General features: G+C 40.2%; 1 pseudogene; it reads left to right on the forward strand.

Moving 5' to 3' along the window:
• The first annotated feature begins 545 nt into the window (after positions 1-545).
• LOC113832165 lies at positions 546-700 on the forward strand (annotated as a pseudogene).
• The last annotated feature ends 5541 nt before the right edge of the window (positions 701-6241 follow it).

The following is a 6241-nucleotide window of genomic DNA, read 5'->3' on the forward strand; positions in this document are numbered from 1 at the left end:
CAGTCATCAATGCTAGCTATATTTGAAGAAACTCTTGTTTAAAGTAGACAAGAATATATACCTATTAATAATTTATAACCACAAAGATTGCATTAACTTCTCAAAGACATCTTTGAAAAGATTGCTTTTGCTAGACAGATATGGAACCAAACTGCCTCTCAATGTGTATTTCATCTTTGATCAGAGAAACTTATTTAAAAGTTTATTTTATTTTTTACTTTTGTATATATGTGTAGTTTCCATGGAGGCCAGAAGAGGGCATCAGATCCTAAGGAGCTAGAGTTACAGGCAGTTGTGAGCTACCTGACCTAGGAGCTGGAAGCCAACCTGTAGTTCTCTGTGAAAACAGCAACTGCTGAGCCATTTCATTGTCCTCCAGGAAGCATTTTCAGAGGGTGGCAGTTGATGCAGAAACTCATAACTGATCAGCACGCTGAGAAGAAGTGTCCATTGAGTGTTCTAACCTGAACAAGACACCAATAATACCCCTTTACAAAGTTCTAGGGGCATCACAGAAGGGGGACAGAAGGTCTGTAAGAGACTATATATTTACCTGGTAGGGGTGATACTGTGATCATGAAGGTGGTTTTCCCAGGATAAGACTTGTCTGTTGCACTCTGGATGTGCTGACACCTGAGATTTCTGCAAATGCAGAAAACTTGACTGTATAATTTGAGGTAGTGGGGAACCTACCTCTCTCCTAAAAATAAATTTGTGCTCTCTCCTAAAAATAAAAGAATGGAAGGAAGAAAGAAAGAAGGAATGAAGTAAGAGAGAAGAAGGAAAGAAGGAAGAAAGGGAAAGAGAGAAAGGAAGGAAGGAAGAAAGGGAAGGAGGGAAGGAGAGAAGAAGGAAGGAATGAAAGAAAGAAAGAAGGAAAGACTGTAAGAGCCAGAAGGAAACACTGTCTTCTGGCCTGATTTGGCTCCTGCAATCATGAACACACAGCATCTGTGGCGAGCTGTATAATCTGTGTGTGCATGTGTCATCCCTCCCCCTGCATGTGCCCTCAAGAGCAAACACGCGCACACACACACACACACACACACACACACACACACACACAAACACACACACGTGGAAGAGAGAAGAGTTGGGAAGAAGGGGTCAGCAGGAGTGCAGGGCATTAGAGAGTGTGATTGTGTGAATATGATCGCAGTTCAGTGCACACATGTAGGAAACTAACCCCGGGACTTTCTCATGCCAGGCAAGTGCTCTACCACTGAGATGCATCCATCTCCTGCCCCCTTTTCACTTCTGAGACAGGCTCTCAATAACTGCTCAGGCTGGCCTTGAACTTGGCAATCCTCCTGCCTCAGCATCTTGAGGAAGTGAAGATTTCAAGGCCTTTGCCACTAGACCCAGCTTTCCTGCAAAATTATCTCTAAACTGTGAATCTGACAGAAAAGTGTTTATTAGTCAGCATTTGAAAAATAGTACAGAAAACAAGCAAGTCACCCAGCTCACTGACCTAATAGAAAACTGAAAACCAGGAAGCCTGCTTAACAATTCTGTGATCTTTTCATCAAGACACTGGAGGCCTTGATCCCCACGGATCCCACTTTAGGAATCTGTTTTATTATGAGAAAGTAAGTGGGCCAATGACCAATTGTCACAACAATGGCATCCGACAATCCACCTAATTACAGAGATGACAGTGAGTGGCTCACAATTGTCTGTAACTCCAGCTCCAGGGAGTGTGATGCTCTCTTCTGGACTCTGTAAGCACTACACTTACACATGCACACAATCACACATACAAAGTTTTAACATAATACAAAATAAATCTTAAAAAAACATTTAGTCTTTATTCCACCTGCATCCCCAGCAAGCACATCCTGCTAACCTGCTGTAGAATAATGCTCTTGTACACTGTAAAGATTTGTCACTCAAACTTGTACAATAAAATGCTGATTGGCCAGTAGCCAGGCATGAAGTATAGGTGGGGTGACCAAACTAAGGATGATGGGAAGAAGAAGGGCAGAGTGAGAGAGATGCCAGCTGGCAACTGAGCAAGCAGGACATGTAAAACCCGAGGTAGCAAGCCATGAACCACTTGGCAGAGTATAAATAGTATGGGTTAATTTAAGTGTACAAGTTAGTAACAAGCCTGAGCTATTGACTGAGCATTTATGATTAATATAAGCTCCAGAGTGGTTATTTGACACTGTATATTTGGGACAGGAAACATGTGTTTTACACTAACCCAAAGGCCACTCTTGCCAGGGAAGCAGGTAGGCTATCTACAGATCCTCACCTCTTCTTCTGTTCCTCCAGACACAATCCTCCAGTCTCATGTCCAGCTTCATAGCAGAACCCCTGCTGTGATCTCCCTTTCCTCCCGATTCCATCTCCAATGGATCACAAAGACCTTCTTCTCCAACCTTCCTTCCTCCAACTCCTGCCATTTTCTTAGTTTCCAAAACCAGCAGCAGGCATTCCCTGGGAACACACCAGCTGAGGAGGCCAGGGAAACAGGGCCACAAAAACTTCATACCAGGCAACACACAGCCATCACACTCCCTGAAAATTCAGAGAGGAAACAGAAACCAAGGAATCAAACCATCCATCACACTACAACTAATCCAGAAATCAGCACTAGAGCTACATTCATCTGAATCCCAGCTGCCCAGACATGAGCATAGGAACATAATGGGGAATGTTCTTCTGTGTATATGTTTGTTTTATTGGCTGATGAATAAAACACTGATTTGCCAGGCAGGATGATTTGTAGCACTAGAAGACAAGGAGGATTCTGGGAATGATAGGCAGAGAGGAGTTTTCATGTGATCCCAGAAAATGAGGTATCCTGGCAGAAACTGCCACTAGCTAATGGTAGAGGTCTGGAGGTCTGTATGAATAGACAGGAAGTGACGTAGCTGGTCAGTAACATGATATAGGCAGGACAAACAGGAAAACGCTCTCTTCTCTTCTCTGTGGATACACTTAGCACATTCGATATAGACCCCAACAGAGTAAGAGTCCTGGACCTTTTCTCCGGAAAGACAAGACCACGTAGAAATACTTAGATTTATGGAAATAGGTTTATAATTAAGACAGAGCTAGCCAATGAGAAACCATAGTCACCGGCCAACAGCTTCTTAAAGTGTCTGTATGGTTCCTTGGGGCAGAGAGGGGCAGCAGGACCTAGCCGGGCCAAGAAAACCTCATGTTACAGGAACATACAGTAACAGCCAAGGCAATGTGTTCTCCACTACAGCCCAGCTATCCTACCACAGCAGGCCTGAATATTCCAACATAGCTGTAAAGCAAGAAAAAAACCTTAAAGCAGTCTGTATGAAGAGAGTAGAGGTCCTTAAAGAGGAAATGAATAAATCTCTGGAAGAAATCCAGGAAAACACAATGAAACAGTAGAAGCAAATGAATAAAAATGTTCAGGACCTGAAAATGGAAGTAGAATCAATAAAGAAAATCCAAACTGAGGGAATTCTGGAAATAAAATATTTAGGAATTTGAGCAGGAACTACAGAGGAGAGATTCACCAACAGAATACAAGAGATGGAAGAAAAAACTCAGGCATCAAATATACAGTAGAAGAAATGAATACAAAACTTCTGGCACAAAACATCCAGGAAATATGTTACATTATAAAAAGACCAAATCTAAGAATAACAAAATTAGAGAAAAGACAAGAAACCTAGCCAAAGGTCCAGAAAATATCTTCACCAAAACCACAGAAGAAAAATTTCTAACCTAAAGAAGGATATGCCTATAAAGATATAAGAGGTATAAATAATATCAAATAAATTGAGCCATAAAAAGTCCCCTTGGCATGTAATAATAAAAACACTTAATGTACAGACAAATAAAGAGGATTAAAAATTACAAGGGGAAAGAAAAAGTAATATATAACAGCAGACCTATTAAAATTATCCCTGACTTCTCAATGGAGACTAAAAATCAAAAGGGCTTGGACAGACATGCTATAGAATCTAAGAGATCACAGATGCCAGCCAAGATTACTACACCCAGCAAAACTTCCAGTCACCATAGGTGGAGAAAATAAGATATTCCATGCTAAAATCAAATTTAAGCAATATCTATTTACAAATACATCCCTACAGATAGTGCTAGAAGGAAAACTCCAGCCCTACCTAAGGAGGTGAACTACAGGCATGAAAACAGGGAATACACATGAAAACACAGCTCAGATCAGCAAAATTGAAAGAAGGAAAACACACACACACACACACACACACACACACACACACACACACACACACACACACACAGCCACTGCTGCTGCCGCCACCACCAATATAACGGGAATCAACAATCGTTGGTCATTGTTAGCTCTCAATATTACTGGTCTCAATTTCCTCCCTCCAAAGACACAGACGAACAGAATGGATAGGAAAACAGGATCCATCCTTCTGCTGCATCCAAGAAACACACCTCAACATAAAGGATGGACATTATCTCAGGGTGAAGGGTTGGAAAAAGATATTTCAAGCAAATAGACCCAAGAAACCAGCTGGTTTAACTGTTTTAGTATCTGAAAAAAATAAACTTTAAGCCAAAACTAATCAGAAGAGATATGAAAGCACATTACATACTCAAAGGAAAAATCAGCCAATAGGACATTCCAAGTATTAACATGTATGCACCAAACACAGGAGCACAAGTTTGTAAAAGAAACACTACTAAAGCTTAAATCACACATTGACACTCACACACTGATACCCTAGTCTCTCACCAATAGACAAGTCATCCACACAAAAACTTAAACAGAGAAATGCTAGAGGTAACAGAGATTATAAACCAAATGAACCTCAATAGAAATTTACAAAATGTTTCACCATAACACAATTCTCTGCACCTCATGGAACTTTCTCCAAAACTACCCACATACTCAGACACAAAGCAAGACTCAACAAATAGAAGAAAATTGAAATAACTCCCTGCATCCTATCTGACATCATCATGGATTAAAGCTGGATACCAATAACAAGAGAAACAACAGAAAGCTTATAAACTCATGGTTCAATAATGAAAATCAATAAACATAATCTACCATATAAACAAACTGAAATAAAAAATCACATGATCATCACATTACATGCAGAACAGGCCTTTGACAAAATCCAACACCACTTCACGATAAAAGTCCTGGAGAGATTAGGAACACAAGGGATATACTTCAACATAATAAAGTCAGTTTACTGCAACTCCGTTAAAATCAGGAACAAGTCAAGGTAGTTCATTCTCTCCATACTTATTCAGTATAGTATTTGAAGTCTTATCTAGAACAATAAGATGACTGAAGGAGATCAAGAGGCTACAAAATGGAAAGGAAGAAGTCAAAGTTATCTTCATTTGCAGATGCCATGGTATATATGAGTTACCCTAAAAATTCTGCTAGGGAATTCCTACAGGGAGAAACACTTTTAGAAAAGTAGCTGGAACACAAATTCACTGACAAAAATTAGTAGACCTCCTATATACAAATGGCAAATGGATGGAGACAGAAATCAGGCAAATAACACCTTTCACAATAGCGTCAAATAATATGAATATCTTGAGGTAACTCTAACCAAGCAAGTGAAAGACTTGTATGGGTAAAAATTTCAAGTCTTTGAAGCAAGAATGTGAAGAAGATATTAGAAGATGGAAAGATCTCTTACATTCATGGATCAGTAGGATTAACATAGTTAAAATGGCCATCCTACCAAAAGTGATCTACAGATTCAATGCAATCCCCAACAGAATTCCAACACAATTCTTCACAGATCTTGAATGGGCAATTCTCAGCTATATATAGAAACACAAAAACTCTACTTAGCTAATACAATCCTGAATTTTTTTTAAAAAAACAAAAAACTGCTGGATGTCTCACCATTCCCAATTTCAAGTTGTACTATAGAGCTATTCTAATAAAAACATTATTGTATCGGCACAGAAAAGGACAGGCTGATAAATAGAATCAAATTGAAGATCCAGACATAATTCCACACACCAGTGGAAACCTAATTTTTGGTTTAAAAAAGCCAGAAATACACACTAAATATAGGCATCATCTTCAATGAATGGTGCTGGTCAAACTAGACAGCTGCATATAGATCACTCACACCTACCACCCCCCCCACCGCCTGCGCCTGCAGCTTGGGGTAGACACACCCAGGCAGAGAGGACCTCCCTGCTCCCTGAATCTGGTAGCACCCCACTCTTCCATTCTTTGAGCCGACCGACCCTGGAACGAGGTGAAGTGAGCCTCTGCCCT

This window comes from Cricetulus griseus (genome assembly GCF_003668045.3).
Source record: "Cricetulus griseus strain 17A/GY chromosome 1 unlocalized genomic scaffold, alternate assembly CriGri-PICRH-1.0 chr1_0, whole genome shotgun sequence".
NCBI lineage: Eukaryota > Metazoa > Chordata > Mammalia > Rodentia > Cricetidae > Cricetulus > Cricetulus griseus.